This window comes from Loxodonta africana, chromosome 15 (assembly GCF_030014295.1).
Source record: "Loxodonta africana isolate mLoxAfr1 chromosome 15, mLoxAfr1.hap2, whole genome shotgun sequence".
Lineage (NCBI taxonomy): Eukaryota > Metazoa > Chordata > Mammalia > Proboscidea > Elephantidae > Loxodonta > Loxodonta africana.
In genome coordinates, this window is record NC_087356.1 from 84,681,198 (window position 1) to 84,703,273 (window position 22,076).

The following is a 22,076-nucleotide window of genomic DNA, read 5'->3' on the forward strand; positions in this document are numbered from 1 at the left end:
GCCTGGGCCCCTCCAGCAGGATGAATGAGAGTCAGGCCAAGAAAACAGGGAAGAACATTCCAGTTGGAGGCAATGGCACAAGCAAAGGCCTATGGGTGTGAGGAGGTTCACAGCATGGACAGATATTGCTGCAGAGTCAAATGGGAAGTGAGCAGTGGCAGAAATGGGGCTGGAGATGTGGGTGGAGACAGGTCATGGCAGACCTTTGATGCCCTTGCTGAAGAGCAGACAAAGGGGAGAACACTTCGTGTCGTGGCCAGTGGGCACGCCCTGAGGCATCTAAGGAAAAGATCAGTCTGCATTTAGATGGCCCTCTCTGGAGGCTGGGCAGAAGTTGGAGGTAAGGGGTAAAGCTGGAAACAGAGAGAGCAGTGAGGATGCAACTGCAGTAGTCCAGATGGGAGATCATGAGGATCCAAGCTAGGCAGTAATTCTAGCTTCCTGCTCCTTAATGCCCCATGTCCAAGGCTACAACTGGTCCCGCAATATAACCTGTGGAATCTGAGGCAAAGCCTAGGGTTCTAGATGTGGGGATGAGGAATGCAGCAGTGGCCTGGAGTCCAACAGGGGAGCAGCTGTGCTCAGAGCTCCTGGTCCCTGCTCCCACCACCCCTGACATCATGTTGAGAACCCTCCCTGGAAAAGGCTGAGTGTATTGCTGCTGAGTAGTAACCTACCCTGAACTGTCATGGTTTTAAGCAAATGTTATTGCCCATAGGTGATTATAAGATTGCCTAACGAACTCAAGGAGATCCAGGTAGTTCTCAGGTTTCCAGCCTGAGTTGCAAGGAGATAAGCAAGGGCTGTCTGGAAGGGCTCACTGAATACCGCAGGGAGTTGGGCAGGGTGGAGAAGGATGAGGAAGGATGGCTGTCTGTCATGGATTGAATTGTGTCCCCCCCCCCCCCAAATCTGTCAACTTGGCCAGGTCATGATTCCCAGTGTTGTATGACTGTCTACCATTTTATCATCTGATATGATTTCCCTGTGTTGCAAATCCTATCACTATGATGTAATAAGATAGATTAGCGACATTTATATTGATGAGATCTACAAGATTGGATAGTATCTTAAGCCAATCTCTTTTGAGATATGAAAGAGAGAAGCGAACAGAGAGATATGGGGGCTTCATACCACTAAGAAAGCAGTGCCAGGAGCAGAGTGCATCCTTTGGACCTGAGGATCCTGCTCTGAGATGCTTCCAGACCAAGGAAAGACTGATGACAAGGACTTTCCTCCAGAGCTGACAGAGAGAGAAAGCCTTCCCCTGGAGCCAGCACCCTGAATTTGGACTTGTAGCCCACTAGACTGTGAGAGAATAAATTTCTCTTTGTTAAAGCCATCCACTTGTGGTATTTCTGTTACAGCAGAACTAGATGACTAAGACACCATCTTCCCAGCTGGGGAGCCTCACATGTTCCCCTGCAAGAGAAGGAAGTTCTCCTTGGCCCATGGAAGCAGGTGGACTTACTCCATAGTTCCACCAAATGGCCTGCCTAGCAGGTCAAGCACATTACTAAAAATAGCAACCCTAGTTACAGAGTACTTCCTATGGGCCAAGCATTCTCTCTCAAGGTGCTCTCATATACAGGATCATATTTAATTCTCGTAACAACTTTTTAAAATAGCCTATTATCATTTTTTTACAGACAAGGTAACTGAGACTTAGTTAAGCAAAGTGTTCAAGATCAACAAAGCTAGGCAGAGCCGTCCATGGGCTTGGTCATCCTAGCACAGGTCCCCGTAGCAAGTATGCTATAGATCTTGGGGAGGATGGATTCAATGGGAAAGCCAGTCCCCTAGCTCTGAGGGAAGGTCGGAAACATGGGCAGGGCGTTTCTGCTCCTCCTCCTTTATTCAAGCTGACCGAAAGCTCAGACAGGGCTGGGCTCCTTTCTCTCCTATCACTTTGAGAAAGAGAAGGGGCTGTGCCCAAAACAAAAGTGTGTCAATGGATGACAAGGGCCAGTTATGCCTTTGGTCCATCACTACCTCCTCCTTCTCCTTGTGTCTTTTTCATTCTCCCTTTCTTTCTCTCTTCCACCTTTTCCTACTTCTCTTCCTTCCCTCCTCTTCTTCCCTATCCCTCTCTCTCTCCTTCTTCTTCTCCTCCTTCTCTTTCCTCTTCCTTCCTCTTTCTCTCTCTCTCCCTCTCTCTCCTCCTCCTCTTCCTCCTTCTGTCTCTCTTTCTTTTCCTGGGGCCTTAGTATCAAGACATCTGACAACATCCAGCTGCTTTCAGATGCCCCCACAACTGGATCCATCCTGTCCATACAGCTTCTGAGCAAAAGCATCTCTCCTGCCCTGCTTCTAAGTCTCCCCATTCCTGCCTCCAATTCTTCCCATTCCTATCCCCATCAAAACTCTCACCTAGGATGTCAGAAAGCAATCTAAATAAACCCATCCACACAGAGGTGTGTATTAACAGATAACTTACCCTGAGATGTTTGTACGTTGAGCCAAATGGATTATTAATCGGGGCAATTTCTTTCAATAAACATGTGTTGCGAATCTACCATGTGACAAGTTCTGTTCTGGGGACAATGAGGGATGTAGATGAGTCAGAGGATCTTACTCTTTAGTCAAGAAGCAAGACAGGAACACAAGTAATGCTGTAAATGGCACAAAGAGGTATCCGTTTTTATTGAGAATGGGGAGGAGGCATTATGTCTGGATGGGGTGTGAGAGATCAGGAAATGCCTTATGGAACACACTTATTTGAGTTGGGCCTGGAAGGACCAGTAGGGATCAGACATATAGATATTGGGGGAAGGGGATGTGAGGCATTTCAGACAAAGAGAACACTGTGGGTAAAGGCCTGGAGATGGGACAGTGTGGAACATGTATCCAGACAACAACAAAAAATTCCAATGTGTCAGAAAGATGTTTCTGCCTGAAAGTAGGCAGAGAAAGGGACTTCTTCGAACCTCGTCCGTCAGTTTATTCTCACAGAGAATAAAGACTCGAGCTCTACAACTCTTTTCCTACTTCTTTCACTGGAAGAAGGGGCCAGATGCTGTTTTGTGTTGCCATAATCTTCTCTGAGGGCTTCCTTGAGCTACCTCCCTGCAATAGCCTCCTACCTGACTCTTCAAATCTGGGGGCAGACCCACCTGTCGTCATACGTGTCACATCCTAGGTGACAGATTTGGGAGCCCTCTCTGAGGCCTTGGAGCAGCACCCCAATCTTTCCCAATGGCCCTTTTCCCTCCTCTCAGACTGGCCTTCCAAAAACTTGGTTTCTATAACTATGATAATAGTCCTCCTTCTGAATAGCTTACCTACTATTTATACCTAATTACCATGTGGCACTAAATGTATCAGATTAACTTCTCCCAAAGTTTTTGCTTCATTACAACACCAAATTTAATTCATTTACATTGAATATTTACCCTCTCTGGGCCTCAGCCCCCTCATACATAAAATGAGAAGTGGGGTTAGATTAGTGCTTACTCCACCTGGATGGTCCTCAGAATCACTGGTTGGCTTTTAGAAATACAGAGCACTAACCCCAGATCCATAAATCCTGATCTAGTAGATCTGGGGTCCACCATGTATCTATCAGTTTGTCATACTGTGGTGGCTTGCATATTGCTGTGATGCTGGAAGCTACGCCACCAGTATTTCAAATATCATCAGGGTCATTCATGGTGGACAGGTTTCACTGGGGCTCCCAGACTAAGGCAGACTAGGAAGAAAGGTCTAGTCATCTACTCTCAAAAATTACCTAATGAAAACCACATGGCAGATGACAGAATAATGTCTGATACAGTGCTGGAAGATGAGCTCCCTGAGTTAGAAGTCACTCAAAATACACACTGGCCATCAAAATAGACTTGAGCATAACAATGATCATGAAGATGGCATAGGCCTGGGAGACGTCATTGTCCATGGGGCTGCCATGAGTTGAAGTCGACTCGACAGCAGCTAATAACAACAGCTCTGGGTTGGACCTCCAAAATTGTATTTTACTCTTAGTTTCTCAGGTGTTTCTACTGCATCTAATCTAAGGACTGACATTTAGGAAACTCTGGAGTAGATCATCTCTGGACTCTTTTCAAAACTCATTTATTCATTCATTGATTAATTCACTCAGCAGGATAAGTACCAGAGATGAGGCTGGAGAGAGGCAGGGAAGAGATGTGACAGACTTTTAATCCATTTTAACAAGATTAGAGTTTATCCTGAAGGCAGTGGAGAGACTTTGAAGGGTTTTAAGCAGGGGGTGACATGATCAGATTTATGTTTTAGAGACAGCATTCTTAAGCAGTGTGGAAGATGGGCTGGAGGTGGAGACCAGCTAGAAGGCTTTGTTAATAATCTACATAAAAAGGATGATGCCCAGAATGGGAGAGGTGGCAGTGAGGGTGAAGAGACGGGATGGATAGGTGTGGCCTTCAGAACGTAGAATGGATAGGACTAGGTGATTTCTTTGGGATCTGGGAAACAGTGGCTATTCGTTGTTGTTGTTTGGCTCCCCAGCTTCCTGTGTTCCCTCCTATGCTGGAGAACCCTTCACTGTGTGGTTCTTGGTTGCAGCCAGAATCCTCATCCCACTGAAGGATGTACTTCATGATCCAAGCTCAGCCAATCAGAGGCAGTTGCCCCAGATTTTGCCTTAGGAGCTGGTGACTCAGAGACAGTGGAAAATCCATTCTAGAGGCAGCACGAGTAGCAGTGACTTCCAGTTCCAGGTGCAGCATAACGGAGTGCCAGGCAGATGCCAGCATCTAATGCCAGTAGTAGTGGAGATGCCATCTGATGCCTTGTGTATAGCCACAAGACCTGAGCTCTCACTGAACAGATGATTGGGCTTGATTTGAGTTGAAAACCTAATAGCGCCTGGTACTTTTGTTTCTGCCTGTTTTACAAGCTCGGTTCTCTAATCTTCCATGAGATTCCGTGAGCTACCACACTACTTTCAATGAATACCCTTTCTGTTTCAGCTGCCCAGAGTTGTTTCTGTTTCTTACATCCGTGTTCCCTGCTAATACACTGATTGTGTTGGAGAAAGTAGAAACTTGAGCAGCTGAGTGGTGTAGTCCTTAGAGATGAGAAACATGTGCAGAGGAGCAGGTTGGGAGGGGAAAAAAAATCCCCAATTCTACTTGTGATTTTACAGAAAAAAAAAATCACCTCTGTTCTTTATTGGCTCATCCTAGATAAAGAACATTTAGATTGAGAATGTCACAACTGAGAGCTTTCTCTGAAGTGCTCAACTCCATCTAGGAGCTGAGCGTGGTCGAATGGTCCTACCATCTGCAGACAACTTGAAAACTTTAATCCTAGTTTCATTGCCTATTCCCAGCCTCTGGAAGGGGAAACCCTTTAGTAACCTTCCCAGCGTTCTCCCGAATTAGTGACATTCTTGACATCACACAGCTATTGGAAGGTAAATGAGATTGCAGATGAGAGAAAGTGCTTTTTTATCTATGGAAACAAAAAACCAAACCAGTCGATTCTGACTCATGGCAACCTCATACATGTCAGAGTAGAACTATGCTCCGTAGGGTTTTCAGTGGCTGATTTTTCAGGAGTACAACTCCAGGCCTTTTCTCTGAGGTGCCTCTGGGTGGACCCAAACCTCCACCCTTTGGTTAGCAGCTGAGTGCATTAAACATTTGCACCACGTAGGGATTCTATTAGTTATAGAAATAGATGGCAGCACTCATTTTCTTTCCCTAAACACATCTGAAGAAGTCATAAATTGATTCTTTCTAAATTCAATCACTTTCCCACCTACGTACTTGGTATTTCCAAGGTGTTTTGTTTTGTTTTCATATATATTGGCAACTGCAGTGGCCACTGAAGCACAAAGTATATATTTCTATGATCACTTCCCGTGGGGGGAAGAAAAGAACTGAAGAAAAAATACAAGCCTCGAGTTCCAACACGGAAGGATTCTATGGGCAAAATATTGAACGACCCAGGAAGCATCAAAAGAAGATGGAAGGAATTCACAGAGTCACTGTACCAAAAAGAATTGGTTGACATTCAGTCATTTCAGGAGGTAGCATATGATCAAGAACCAATCGTACTGAAGGAAGAGGTCCAAGCTGCACTGAAGACATTGGCGAAAAACAAGGCTCCAGGAATTGCTAGAATACCAATTGAGATGTTTAAACAAATGCATGCAGCACTGGAAGCGCTCACTTGTCTATGCCAAGAGCTTTGGAAGGCAGCTACTTGGCCACTGATTGGAAGAGATACATATTTGTGCCCCTTCTAACAAAAGGTGCTCCAACAGAATGTGGAAATTATCAAACGCTATCATTAATATCACAAAAAAATAAAAGCTTGCTGAAGATCATCAACAAGGAACTGCCAGAAATTCAAGCCAGAATCAGAAGAGGGCATGGAACCAGGGATATCATTGCTGATGTCAGATGGATCTTGGCTGAAAATACCAGAAAGATGTCTACCTGTGTTTTATTGACTATGCAAAAGCATTCGACTGTGTGGACCATAACAAATTATGGATAACATTGCAAAGAATGGAAACTCCGGAGCACTTAATCGTGCTTATGAGGAACCTGTACATAGACCAGGAGGCAGTGGTTCAAACAGAACAAGGAGATACCACATAGTTTAAAATAAGGAAAGATGTCGGTCAAGGTTGTATCCTTTCACCACACTTATTCAATCTGTATGCTGAGCAAATAATCCAAGAAGTTGGACTATATGAAAAAGAATGCAGCATCAGGATTGGAGGAAGACTCATTAACAACATGCGTTATTCAGATGATATAACCTTGCTCACTGAAAGCGAAGAGGGCTTGAAGTGCTCACTGATGAAGATCAAAGACTACAGTGTTCAGTATGGATTACAGCTCAATATAAAGAAAACAAAAATCCTCACAACAGGACCAATAAGCAACTTCATGATAAACGGAGAAAAGACTGAAGTTGTCTACGATTTCATTTTTCTTGGATCCACAATCAACACCCATGGAAGCAGCAATCAGGAAATGAAACGACATATTTCACTGGGCAAATCTGCTGCAAAAGACCTCTTTTAAGTGTTAAAGAGCAAAGATGTCAGTTTGAGGACTAAGGTGTGCCTGACCCAAGCCATGGTATTTTCAGTCATCTTACATGCATGTGAAAGCTGGACAATGAATAAGTAAGACCAAAGAAGAATTGACACCTTTGAATAATGCTGTTGGCGAAGGATATTGAATATACCATGGACTGCCAGAAGAATAAACAAATCTGCAGTGGAATAAGTACAGCCAGAATGCTCCTCAGAAGCAAGGATGGTGAGATTTGGTCTCAAGTACTTTGGACATGTTATCTGGAAGGACCAGTACTTGGAGAGGGACATCATGCTTGGTAAAGTAGAGGATCAGCAAAAAAAGGAAGGCCCCCAATGAGATGGATTGACGAAATGGCTGCAACAATGGGCTCAAGCATGGCAAGTATTGTGAGGATGGCACAGGACCAGGTAGTGTTTCTTCTCTCTGTTGTACATAAGGTCTCTATGAGCCAGAACTGACTGGATGGCACCTAACAACAACTTCCCATCAAGGAATTATGTAAATTTGTAATATGAAGAATTCCACTCTGATTTATCTGTTTTGTAACTCCGAAGAATTATAATAATAGAGTTTCTTAAAGTGGGTCACACCTGCCTCTGTTCTTCCAAATTACAAATATCCATTTCACACTGATGTGAGAAAGCCCACTACATTCTATTGGTGAGAAAATCATTCCCTAAGGGCAAATTATACATGCAAATGTCAAAACTCTCAGGTAACCCTCTCTGCTCTCATGCGTTAGTCAGAGAGAGCACTCTGCACCTTTGTCCTTTGAAAAGGATCGCATCCTCCCCACCCCCCTCTTCAGGGCTGCCATCCTAGCCTATCTTTGGTCCCTTCACCAGATTACTCTGGCATGGGACTGTGGCTTTCTCAGCAATACCAAGAAATCTGCACCTTGCTAAGGTTTTCTGCACTTTGAAAGAAGTCATAATAGTATAAAAGGAAAAGTTCTTTTCCTTTTGTCCTATACTTCCTCTGATCCCCATGGGTCCCCGCCCTGGCGTTCCCAGAATCGTCTGCAAATGGGAAGGAAAGAAATGACCAAACAGAGAGGAGAATGAGAAAGAAAGATACCCAGAGCTTGAAAATAGGGGGCTCAGTTTTGATCCGCAAAGTAGGTTAGGAAATCCCGAGTTAGACACCACATAGAGGGCTCTGCATTTCCTTCAGTGCTTCTCTAGGTGAAGCTTCCTGTAAGAAGGGAACCAGGTAAAACATATTGAACACCAATATGTGTCAGTTGTAATTCCCCATTAATCTTTGCTACGATAGCGCTGCAACATGGATCTCTATCCTCGTTTTACACTTGAGAAAACTGAGGCTCAGAGACATTCAGAACCTCCCCAAGGCCATGGAACAGGTACCTGAGCAAAGTCCCGTGTGATTCCAACAGTGCTGCTTCCACCACCCTGCTCTGCCTTCTGACTCCTCGGATGAGGGCATTTCCCCTGTATTCTGTGGAATAATTTTCAGAGATGGGGCTGTGACAGTCTGTGTCTCCCTATAGATGGCTTGATGAAGACCAGAGAGGAGACCTTCCCTTCCATGCCCCAGTCATCCCTCATTGTCCACCTGGATGGCAGTCCTTGCAGCAGAGGCAGAACATGTAATTCCCCTTCCTTATTCCCTGTTTGGAACCCTGGTGGCACAAATGATTAAGTGCTCAGCTGCTACCTGAAAGGTCGGCGGTTCAAACCCACCAGCTGCTCCACGGGAGAAAGAGCTGGTGATCTGCTTCCATAAAGACTGCAGACAAGAAAACCCTGTGGGGCAGTTCTACTCTGTCAGCATGGGCTCACTGTGAGTTGGAGTCGACTTGACGGCACCTAACGAAAACATTCCCTGTTCGCTCAGTCCTTTCTTTCCTCATTATATGGCTCAACAAAACCCCCAGTGGCCCCTAAACCCATCTTCTACCCCTAGTACCCATTACTGTGCATTTGCTTACCATCTTTAAGGATGTAAAGGGTGAGCACAAATTAAAGATACAGGTAAGATATCAGGAAGAACTTCCTGACTCTGAGGCTCTGGAACTTACACATGAGGAACTCAGGGAGGCTGTTGTGGCCGCTTTTCCAGGAAGCCATACAGGAAAGGGACACCCTGCTCCCACCAGGCCTACTTGGACTGGGTACAGTTCTGCCTGCAGGCTGGGAAGGCACCGAACGACCTCCAGAGGGCCCTGGCAGCCTGGGAAGCTGGAAGCCTCCAGAGCAGCCACCACTTGGCCTCAGGTGTCCCCTGTCATCAATCACTTGGTGCATCTGTTTGCTGGGCTGCTGGTTTAAAGAGCGAGGCGTTTGCTAATTGAAAACTAAAAGATCCCTCCGTTTCACTTACAGCCAGCATGGAACCCACTCAGCCATGCAAGCTCAGGGTAAAGGAGGCAGCGCAGAGCTACACCGTCCTTGAGTTGGTGCATCCCCAGGGAGGTCATCTTGCTTCCCCTTCTGCCTCCTGACTGAGCAAGACTACCCTCCCCACCTCAGAGCAGCCTGGGGTCGCGCATATTACAGTTTGTCTAACTTGTCTGCATCTATTATCCCACATTTATTATACTCAGTGCCACGCAGAGAAATAGGTATTATTAGCCTCAATTTAAAGATGGGGAAACTGCGGCTCAGAGTGATTAAACAATGTAGAAAAGGTCACAGAACTGGTAGGTGACAGAGACAGGGCACCAGGTCACCTGATTAGTCAGCAAAGGGGTAACCTATCCACCCTGTCCCTGAACCAAAGCAGGGGCACCGAGCTGGGAGGCACCAAGTCTCACTTTTAACAGATTAAACCACGAAAAGAATGGCCGAAGGGTATACGAGGGCAACACTGGGTTTTCAACCACATCTGTAATGTTTTATTACTTTAAAAGCAAGTATGACAAAATGTTAGGACTCCTGGTTATTGTAACAGGCCAGAATCCGTAAGACAGAGCCAAAGGCAGGGAGCAGGGGAAGAGGCATGCTGTGCCCACTCACAGCTTCTCCTCCTGTTGGGAGCACCTCCAGAGATGGCTGCACTTGACAGAAGTGCCTGCCTCTGCCTCAGGAGCCAAGGCTGACTCTCTGTGGGATATGGCGGGTACTCCACCTCTTCTGGCATCAGTTTCCCCCTCTGAAGCAACGACGGTGGGTGGTGCTTAGATGAATGCTAAGGGTCTTTCCAACTCTAATTTTCTGTAAATGTGTGTGTTACTGGAGGAAATGCAGAGACAAATTAAATCTCTGTGGCCCAGAGTGGCTGGACTGACTCTTTGCTATGCGTGGTCAGGCCTTTGTTCATGCTGTTCTCTCTGCCTGGAATAGTGTGAACCGGGAAACATCTCCTTTGTTTTTGCACTCCACACTTATTTAAGGCACAGGTGCTGTGATCTCTTACAGGTATTCTTCCCTACAGATCTCCACTCTGGATGGGCAGAACCTAGAACAGGAGCATGGTTGCAGCCAGCTCTGTGTTCCCCAAGGAATCCCTGGGTGGTGCAAAGAGTTAACATGCTTGGCTGCTGACAGAAAGGTTGGAAGTTTGCGTCCACCCAGAGGTGCCTCAAAAGAAAGGCCTGGTGATCTACTTCAGGCGTTGAAAAACGAGTCCTACTGCGACACACACGAGGTCACTGTGAGTTGGACCGTAAGGTGGCTGGCACCAGCTATGTTCTCTGAATCTGACATAAAGCCCAACAAGGGGAGGGCAGTCAGGACAGTCCATAACTAATTGTTGCAGAAGAAAAAGCAAGGGAGAGAAGCGGGGAAGGGCAGAGGGAGGATCGTTTCTCTGCAGCCCATATGAACCCCAAGTGGAGAACGGCAGAGGAACCACCCTCATCGCCCCCTCTCACCCACACACCTCTATGTGGCGTCAGAGGTGAGCTGGAACCCTGGCGGCTGCCGTCTGAATCTCCATCCCCGGTCAACTCCAAGCAGGTTTTTCTTCTCGAAGAGTCAAGCAACAGAACTGGCCACAGCGATTGCAAGGTCACAGGCCGGAAAACGGTCCTGAACCTCTCCGGCTCTCCCCTTCAATTCCGCCTCCTCCTTCTCACAACCTGGGTGGACTCCTTGGATGGACAGCGCCTCCCCCGCCTTTGTCCTCTGACTCCTCAATGGTAACAACAGACAAGCAGGAGAGTGAGGTCGCTAGACCAAGGGTGCCGTGCGTATACAGTGTTTTTCCTTGAGTGTGTGTGGGGTGGGGTGTGGGGGAAGCGGAGTGAGCAGTCCAGGGCTTAGTTCAGGCTCGGCCCCGACTTGCCCCGAACTCAGGGATGACGGGGTCCTGGACGCTCACTCCTGGTCGGGGGCTCAGAGGGAGCCTCAAACGCGCGCGCGGTGGGGCGGGGCCTGGCCCCAGGGGTGGGGCCTCGGGGGCACCTCTTGGCCCGGCGGCTCCGCCCCGTCCCGGCGCTCCCCGCACTCTCGGCGCCGCGGAGCTGTCCAGCCTCAGTGCGGGAGTCAGCCGCCGGCCGCGCGCACCTCGCCGCCCCCGCGCCCCAGCCCGGCGCCGCCCGCCCGCCCGCCCGCCCGCGCAGCCCCGCGCAGCCCCGCGCAGCCCCGCGCCCAGCCCGCCCCGCCCTGCCCCGCCGCAGCCGGTCCACTGCGCCCCGCGGGCCGGAGCTGGCCGAGCGGCTGCCGCCGGGGCTCTGAGCAGCGCGGCGGGGCCAGGCGCTTGGGGCCCGGAGCCAGCGACCCGCCGAGGAGAGCGGCGGCCCCGGACTGCTGCCGGAGGGGCGGCCGCGCGTGGATGCGGCGGGAGCTGGAAGCTTCGAGCAGCCGGTGCGGTCTCTGCCCCCAGGCGCCTTATGGCTTGAAGGTAAGGGCCGGCGGGATGGGAGCGAGAGGCGGCCCGGGGCCGGGGCAGGGTCGGCAGGGAGAGAAGGATGGAGCTCCGAGGGTACGCGGCCGGGACCAGAAGTTTGTCCGGTCACTCCGGTGCCGTCTGCCCGGAAGCGCCCCTCCACGGACTTTCCACGGACTCTCCGTCGGGCCGCTTCCCGGGGGAGCCTGACCCCGGCGGCTGCCGTCACCTCTCCCTCCTTCGCGCAGTCCTTTACGCTGCCTGGCGGGAACCCTCGCCCCGGGAACCAGCGGGCGCAGCCGGGACAGCAGAGCACGGGGCGCGAGCTCCGCCGAGCCTCAGCTCCCAATCATCTAGGAGGGAGGGCACTTACCGTCCAGTACCCGAGCCCGGGACCCCAGGGCGCGAGGCCAGAGTTTCCGACCGCCCTGGAGGAGGAAGAATTGTTCTTGTTAACTCCGCATTTTGTGCGACCAGAGACTTCTCAGTTTCTAAGGGCAGAAGCCAAGGATGGGGAACGGCCGGTTCTAGCTCCACGCTCCCGCTCCCTTGCTCGTCAGCTGTCCTTGGTCCTGATATTTTGCTGTTGTTACCCGCCTCACCAATGAGATCCAGTCGGAGAGGGAGGCTGAGTTTCAGCACCGTTAGTCCTGCGGCTGGGGGTGACGATGGGGGCAGTAGTAGAGGGTCACCTTCCAGCTCTTAAAATATATCAAGAGCCCGAATTGGGTGGCCTGTGGAGACAAGCGGCAGCTCTAAGCGCCAGACAGAGTGCGTCCCCCACCCTGTCTGTGCGGGCAGTCTGTGAGCAGTTCCTCTTCAAGAGGTAAGAGGGTGCGTGTGTGTCTAGACAACATGCTTCGCTATGGACAGAGGTCACAGTACTGCAGCTCCATAGGGACAGGCCGTTGCTCTCACCATCAGGGAAGCTGTCTGAGTGAGTCACTCTCACTCCACCTGATACCCCACTACTTGTAGCTCTGGGGGCTCCTGAGGTTGGGTGAAGTGCAAGGCACTTTGTGGGCCCCTCTCCAGATCCAATTCCAAATTCTATAATTTTTGGATTTTTACTGGGCTATAAACGTTTCAGACTAATCCTTGTTCTTTCCAAGGAGCTAGATACTCAGTGATCCACCCCTCCTTTGGATGCAAATACTAGCACTTATCCCTGATTCAACCTGCAGCACTAGAACCACTTGAAAAAATTAATTCTTCTCATCTAGCCCTCTGTTAATGCTGTTTGATGAGGGTGGGCAGATAGACAGGTGGTGGTGAGTGTGACCAATTTCAAGACAATCAGTAAGCTGGTTTGCAGTCAGCCCCCTGCCTTTGACTTTGCTTAGCGTTCAACATACCTGGCATGTTGGTTTGCAGGAGATTTTCATGCTCTCTCTGAACTTGGGCTTCTGACTGGGGAGAGATCTGGGAAGGTTAGACCTAGAGCCAAGCGGGGACATGGTAACTACAGCTTTGTTCTCTTGAAGAACATTCTGAGTTCTTTCTACCTTCCTTGCACAGTCTGGGGATTAAAGTTGCCTGGAAAATGGGGGCATTCTGATTTATTGAAGAGATCTCTAAGGGTTTTTGTTTTATTTCCTATGAACTCTCTGAATCTGAATCACCTGGGAAGCTTGTTAAGATGTATATTTTGGGGTATTGTCCAAACGCATTGGATGTGAATCTCAAGCTGAGACCCAGGAATTTATATTTCAACAAGATTTCTGGGTGATTCATATGTACAGTGGGTTAAAGAATCTAAATAATCAAATCTTTTTAAAGTTCAGACTCTTAGCCCACAGAGAGCATGATTAAGGGCTTTGATGGACTCCTTGCCTCCCACAGCTCTACATGTTAGATTCTTCAGGTGTGGAACTGTTGACGGAAGGACCACCACCCGATTCAATCCCTTTGGTGTAATGGAGGATGCAACCCAATCCTTTCTCTCCCCCAAGATCCTCCTGGATTTTTTCGTCTTTCAAAAACAGACTTTTTTGGGGGCGGGCGGAGAGGGCTCTTTAAGAATCACCAACATGGCTTCAGGTTGACTTGTGTAAATACTAATTGTCCCCTCTTTGGACACCAACCCAGTGTGTTCCTTCTACCTTTCCCTTCTGAATTATTGTCTTTCATTATGCATGTGCTGTGATCTGCTAACCCAAGTGCTCCTGAAATGCTAAGGAGTGATTAGTTCAGCCTGGTAGCAAGTCACGTTCCCCCAGGCCAATCGCCACTCGTGCCCTGCTAGCAGTGACATATTGACTGTATTGATTTGGTTCTTGTGCTTTCTATGAGCTAGGAAGTTTGTAGGGATGAACAGGCCAGTGATATTGCTTGTGGGCTAGTCAATCTTCTACCCTCGCCTGTAAGGCTGGGTTATTTCTTTCTGGAACATGTAATTACCATGTTGAGAATGATGGAGGAGAACCTGAACTTGAGATGAACCCTTCTGTTCCTCACCCTATACCATGAGAATGAAAGGGGAGATCAAGGTCTCATCAGAACTATGACTTCATGTACTCCTGGGATTGACCTGCTGAAGACGGACTGGTCTGAGGTCACCATTCCCTGGGTAAACAAGTACCAGGGAGAGAGGCAGGTGGACTTTAGGCATGAAGAGTTGTCTCTATCTCACCTGCAAGTGAAAGTTGCATTTTGGTGTTGAGGAAAAGGGTGACTGTGAAGGTATCAGTGTGTGTGTGTGTGTGTCTGCACGCGCACGTGTGTGTGGGAGGCTATGATGAAAAACAACCCTGGTGGCGCAGTGGTTAAGTGCTACAGCTGCTAACCAAGAGGTTGTTAGTTCAAATCTGCCAGGGGCTCCTTGGAAACTCTATGGGGCAGTTCTACTCTGTCCTATAGGGTCGCTATGAGTCAGAATCAACTCAGTGGCAGTGGGTTTGGTTTTTTTTTTGGATGATGAAAACTCCTTAAACCAACCCTATCCTTTCCAGTGACTCACATTTTTCTGAACTGCCACCCCTCATTTCTTCCTCCCTTGTGGCTTAATACCTATGAATTTCCAGTAGTGAGGGTGCTTCAGCACCTAGGAAGGGAGAGGAGAATCAAAGTTGACATTTTACAATGCCAGGACCCTAAACCATATTTGCAATATTTTCAGAATCGGGTTGTATATGAGCAGGCCACAGCAACTTAGATCTGAGGTCTTAATAGACTGGCTGCCCAGTCAACTGCATTTCCCCTGGGACATAATTTATAAAATTTCAGATCTTTGGATTACCTGGGCACCTCAGTGGTCATCTCAGATGTCCTTGGCCCCAAACAGAACAACTGTTCCCTTAGTTCCAAAATATGGTAGTCTCCTGTTATGAATGTTCTTCCAAAAAGGAGTGATATAAGCTTCTTAGTTCTAGGGAGCCAGTGTCAGCTTTCTAGTTCCAGGGCACTAGGATTGGATTCAGCAACCACATCTTCTCCATCCTACCTGAACTCTGCTTAGCAGAGGAGTATCCTGCATATAGGAGATACTGGGAAACCACAGACAGCAGGAAGGGCTCAGCTTGGTTTAGCATCTCAGAAGGCATCCTTCCCTATTAAAAAGAAGAAAAAAAAAAAAACCCATTGCCATCAATTGGATTCCGACTTACGGTGACCCTATAGGACAGAGTAGAACTGCCCCATAGAGTTTCGAAGGAGTGCCTGGTGGATTCGAACTACTGACCTTTTGGTTAGCATCCATAGCTCCTAACAGCTACACCACCAGGGTTTCCCCTAGTGACCTGTTATTTAGCTGAACCCCAATTACCATTTGTTGCCCCTTTCCTACATAGGGCATCTTGTAGCTGTGGGAGAATGCTGAGGTCTGGCTTTGAGATTCTGTGTAAGCACTCCAGCTCTCCAGGATACTAAATAGAGCCACTAAAAGTTTGCGACTTACTCATTTACCATTCTGGGTGGTAGGCAGATATTAATTATCTCCAGCCTTTTTAATTACTTTAATAGTGTTGGGATCTAACATTAACACACCCCTGCTTCTCTCACTTGCCCCCATCAGCATGGTAATTGAAGATTTCTTTCTTTCTTTTTTTTTTTAACAATAGAATCATATCATTTAAAGGCACAGGCTTGGAAAATAGCTTGATTATAGTGTCAGTAGATGTGAGTGAAGGAGTAAAACTGTAAGATTCAGCCGCATGGCTTGTTTCTGTTTGGGTCCAGGATAAAGAGGGAAATGGCCCTTCTGGACTGCACGTTTTCCTTCTTCTTGTCTGTTTCACCTCATTCTGATAAATGGGTTAAATCAACACCCTTGGCAGCAAGGGTGCCCCCTGGGAGGGTGGAGCCTCTTTTCTCCCTGGGAGACATGGGAACTGTTTCTTTGCTGAGATACGGAGGCCTCTGCTGGCTCCAGTATACGGGGGAGGAGCCAGAGATGAGGCGCTTGGGCCTGAGGACTGCCCCCTTCCCTGGATAAAGAGGCTGCCCTACTGCAGTGTCCCAAACTCAGAAATTCTGGGGATTTGGGAGAGGATGGACCAGTGCCTGGGGCTGGGAGCCAAGAAGTAGACCTGCTGGGGCCCCTGGAAGCAGCTGATGTAAAACATCATTGCATATAGGCATCAGCTTAGTGCACCATTTGGATGATTTTATTTTAATCTGCTGGTACCTGCAGGGATTTTCACTTTTTCCAGGATGAGAGGGAAGAAGGGAGGACCCCTGGCTTTCCCTGGAGCCTTCTGGGTGATGTCTGCCTGTTCCCAGACAGAGGATGTAGGTGAAGTCAGTCAGGCCTGTCCCCCATAGACCTGTTAGTACACCGGAGGCTGGCCTGGGCAGGCCTTCCTTCCAGGGTACTGCCGCTTGGCACAGAATGGCAGCTGCAGCCCCAGCGACATTCCCCTGCAGGTGTCTGGGAGCTAAAGTGAGTCCCAGGGTTTGACCACCATTTGTCATCCAGCTTCTTCAGAGTGTGCCTGCCCTTCTCATTCCCACCCCTGCCTTGTTGTTACTGTTGGGGTTCTAAGTGGCCCAGCAGGGGAAAGACATTAGAAATGAAATTGTTTTTGTTACATGCTGTGCAGTTGCCTCCTCCTCCTTCCCGTTACCCCAGGCAGCAACCTCACTAGCAGTCCCCGGGACCCTCGGTCTGCGAAAGTGGCTCGCTCACAGACTGCCTTGGCAAGGGCTGCTTCCGGCAAGTGGCTCTGCTCACCAGTCCCGCCGTCACGGGCCTAATCATAGTGACAGCCAACGTTCAGTGTGCACTTGCTGTGTGCAGGCCGCTGTGAAGAGAACCTCATGTGTATTTTTCATTTTGAACCCCTGTCCTCCAACTACTCTATGAAACAGGCACTATTATTATTCCCATTTTATAGAGGGAAGGAGCCTGGATCCCTGTCCTGGCGTAATCATCGTGTTGGAGCCCTGGCGGTGCTGTGGTTAAGAGCTCAGGCTGCCAGCCAAAAGGTTGGCAGTTCGAATCTACTAGCCACTTCTTGGAAACCCTATGGAGCAGTTCTACTGTGCCCTATAGGGCCGCTATGAGTCAGAATCAACTGGATGGCCGTGGGTTGGTTTGTTTGCTTGTTTTTAAAGAGGGAGCAGCATAGGCTTAGAGAGATAATTGACTTGGACAAAGTCACCTGACTAATGTGTGGAGTGGAGGTTTAAGTTCTTAACTATTTTCGCGCTTTTCCTCTGGCCTACGTGAGTGACAGAAAGAATAAGAAAGGGGGGAGAATGGGGTAAGAAGGGACATTCTTTAATAAACTGAAGTTAACAGTGAACTTTGCTTGTGCCAGGAAAGTGAGGAGGGGAGAGATAGAAGAGGAAGAAAGAGAGATGAAATTGCTACTTGGGATTCTTAAATTTGAGGACTGTCTTTAGTTGCCAAGCGCTGCCGTAACAAAAATTAATACTCTAGGAGGAGATCCTTCCTCGTCGGTAGCCCTGTGAGGCGCTTGACATTCCCTGGTGTTCCCGGCATTCATTGGTGTTCCGTGGAGGTCCTTGGCATCTGTCTTCCTGCTGTGTCCTGTATCTATTCTGTTCTTTTTATAACCCAGGAGGAATTAGCTTTAGGGCCTGCCCTACTCTGGCATGGCCTCTTTAACCTAACGAAAAAAAAAAAAAAAAAACACCCTATTTCCAAATAGGGTCATGTTTATAGGTAGAGAGCTTTGGACTTCAATACGTATTTTCTGGAGGAGGACACAATTCAGTCCTTAACAAGGGCCATCCTTCCATCTGAGATACAAGGATTGTTCTGTACCTGGCTCTGGGCACCTTTGGAGGAAGTGCCTTGGAAATATACCTAGGCAGTCCTGAGAGCAGACGAAAGGTGGGAGCAGAAGGAAGGCAGATCAGCGAAGGCTTCTAGCTTGAGAGGAGGGCTAGGGAAGGACGTGTGGACTGGTAGAGGTTGTGGTTTAGCTGTAGAGCTAGTCAGGGACTGTGACTACCAGCACCTTCTCGCCTACATCTCTTTGAAGTGAATGGGCTGTCTGAAGAATTAAGCCCAAACTTCGGCCAACATTTAGACTGTTGGTGTTTCTTTCTTTGCTGCTTTCTTCTTACCACAGGATGAAAACTTGCCATGTCTCTAAGACTAAGCTTCTTGATTTTGCAGAGAGGTGAGGGGTGGCATGGCTTGGGACCCTGCCCAACGTGGGAATGGCTCATGACAGCTGTCTTCAAGGTCCGGTTTGATTGGTGCCTACCTGGAGAACAGAGACAGGAAAGCTTGGGTGTCTCTGGGCAAGTCACTTAAGCTGAGCATCAGTTTCCTCATGTACAAAGGAAGGGAAATGTTTAGATGCTGCCCAGCGAATTTTAATTTCTAAGATTTGACAGCGCTGATGTCTACACCAAAATGGCTGGATTGTAGTGTTCACCTAGTAACAAGTTATAAGACTTCTAGCCCGTGTTGTCGAACCTTGCCCTGAGTTTTATGAATGACATGTACCAACATTTGGTGCCTTGTTTAAACCTTTCAAAAGCAACATAGTACAGTAGTTAAGCCTGTGGTCTCTGGAGCTAGACTACCAGAATTTGAATTCTGACTCTAACACTTACTAGTGATCTTGAGCAAGTTGATTAACCTCTATTACCTCGTGGTTCTCATCTGTAAGTGGGGATGTTAATACCTACTTCACTGGGGATTAATTAAGGTAATAGATATAAGACATTTGGAAGAGTTCCTGCAAAAGTAAACACTCTGTAGTGTTAACTGTAATGATTGTTAATTGTTGTTATTAAGAAACTTGAGGGGAGATGTTTTCAGCTGTAGTCCTTTTGTGCTAATTCTGCTTCTATTTTTGTTTTGTTGTTAAGTGCTGTCGAGTGGATGCCGACTTTTAGAGACCTTATGTATAACAGAATGAATGTTTCCCAGTTCTACGCCATTGTCATGGATTGAATTATGTCCCCCAAAAATGTGTGTATCAATTTGGCTGGCCACGATTCCCAGTATTGTGTGGTTGTCCTCCATTTTGTGATTGTAATTTTATATTAAAGAGGATTAGGGTGGGATTATAACACCCTCACTAAGGTCACATCCCTAATCCAACGTAAAGGGAGTTTCCCTGGGATGTGGCCTACACCACCTTTTATCTTACATGAGACAGAAGAAAAGGGAAGCAAGCAGAGAGTGGGGATCTCATACCATCAAGAAAGCAGTGCTGGTAGCAGAGCGCATCCTTTGGACCTGGGGTTCCTGTGCAGAGAAGCTCCTAGTCCAAGGGAAGATTATTGAGAAGGCTAACAGAGAGAGAAATCCTTCCCCTGGAGCTGACACCCTGAATTTGGACTTTTAGCCTACTTTACTGTGAGGAGATAAATTTCTCTTTGTTAAAGCCATCTACTTGTAGAATTTCTATTATAGCAACACCAGATAACTAAGACAGCCATCCTCATAGTTTTTGCTATGTTTCAGCTCATTGTTGCAGTCATCTAGTTGAGGGTCTTCCTCTTTTTTGCCGACTCTGAGATTTTACCAAGCACGATGCCCTTCTCCAACGAATGGTTAAGCGCTCAGCTGCTAACTGGAAGGTTGGCAGTTCAAATCCACCCAGCAGCTCTGTGGGAGAAAAGAACTAACGATCTGCTCCCATAAAGGTTACAGCCTAGAAAACCCTACAGGGCAGTTCTGGTCTGCCATGCGGAGTCACTGTGAGTCAGAATCAACTCGACATCACCTAACAACAAGAGCATCAGTTGAGTACTGATGTGCTGCTGTGCTAAATTGCCTCTGTTGATTTTATATCTCTGAAATTAAGCACATTTCTAAAACTTGCACAAAAATTCAAGCTAGCACTTCTTTATTACGTTCTTCACTTATCTGGTACCAAAATTCACTGGCACTCACCTGTCAGAGCTGTTTCTAATCTTGAGTGAGAGGGATTTAAATTTGCTTGTCATCCCTTTGAATGGGATGCAGTTGAATTCCCATCTCACCACATGCAAGCCAAGAAAAGGCATCGATCTTCAGGTGCTTCGACTTTCATGGACTCCTTCTTCTTCTTGGCTCCTGGAGTCCTTCATCAGCTTCCTCATGTAGAGCCTTCCTGATTAGCACTGTCACGTGGTGTGGTGCGTTCTGGTACAGATCACTCTATTAGAAGTGAAAAATAAGGAGAAAACACACCAGGTGCTCGAAGACAAGGGAACGTTTAGTTTTTGTTTCCTCCAAGTCTGAAAGGGTCAAAGAAAATCACACTTTGAGGAGTAGATACCAAATGCTGACTGAAATATGTGCTCTCCATATCTTGAGGTCGTTAATAGCAGGAGCAAATGCTAACCATTTTTTGGGTGTAGTGTGGTCCTGCCTGAGAGAGGAGGATGGAACCCCAATAGCTTCTGGCCCTGGGACTCTCCAATCCAGGAAGCTGTTCCCTCTCTTTTTGGCTTGTTTCTTTTTCTACGACTACTTCCTTGAGGAAGATTCTTTCCTAATGGGTACATCTACTCCTGGCCAATTAAAACAGCTTAATGTTTAGTGACAGTACTGGATTTCCACGGACATGCAGGTGTTCTCTTCCTAGGATATCTTCCTTGGGTAATATGGTCACAACTTTCTGGGTTCTGAGCTCCCTCAGCTACTTCATTCATTTATGGCAGGGTCAACAAGAGATGTATGTTAATAGGCAGAAACTAACATCCTGGGTCCCAAGCAGAGAATGCCAGAGCCCCCAAAGTAGATCCGTGCACATCTTTCCTTGAGCAATGTGGATAGCCGAAGTCCTGGGATCACCCTGGATGACTAATGGCACCAAAGTCTGCCCTGTAGCCAGTCTGCTCTGAGGAGTTAGGGGGAGGAGATGGGGGGGGGCATGATTTTTCCCCATTGACCTATGCTGCCCTCCAAACATCCTGGGTCCTTCCTTAGTTATATTCTGAGGTAGTCAGCCTCCATGATGGCCTTCAGTACTCCCTGCCTCTTGGTATTAATGTCATTGTTTAATCCCCTCCTATGTTAAATAGGGCTCACCTGTGCACCAATAAGATAATGCCTAAATGAGAGAGTGTGACTTCTGAGATATCACAGTTTCTGCCTTGTTCTTTCTTGGATCACTCATTGTGGGGAAAGCCAGCTGCCATGTCATGAGGATACTCAAGTAGCCTATTGAAAGGTCTACATAGTGAGAAACTGGCTCTTCCTACCAACAGCCATGTGAGCACACCATCTTGGAAGCAGATCTTCTAACCCTGGACAAGCCTTCAAATGACTGCAGCCACAGCCAAGTTTTTATCTGCAACCTTTTGAGAGACCCTGAACCAAAACCATCCAACTCAGTTGGCTGAATTCCTGACCCACAGAAACCATGAGATAATAAATGCTTGTTGTTTTAAGCTGCTGAGTTTTGGGGTCATTTGTTATACAATGATAGATAACTAATATACATTCTGAAATTATTCTCTGTGAAGTTATTCAAATTCGTCTTCTGTGATGACATGGAGTCTGTGAGCTTCAAGGGGTGACCTCTGGTTCTATTAGTCTGGGATTTGGAAGCACTCATGTTTCACACAGTACAATTGTGCACTCTCTCAGCTGTTGCCTTTCCAAACCAGACTGTGGAGTTCTGTGTTCTGCCTTCCTATACTCTTTTCCTGAATGCCTTCTGGTATGGTGGCCATTCAATATGCATTTCCTTTTTTTATTTTTTCATGAACAGATATTTACTGAGCACCACTATGAGCTAGGCACTTATCTTGGTTGCAGATACATCAGTGAACAAAAACAAAGATCCCTGCTCCCTCCCCACTACCCCTCCCCCACGCCCCCAGCTTACA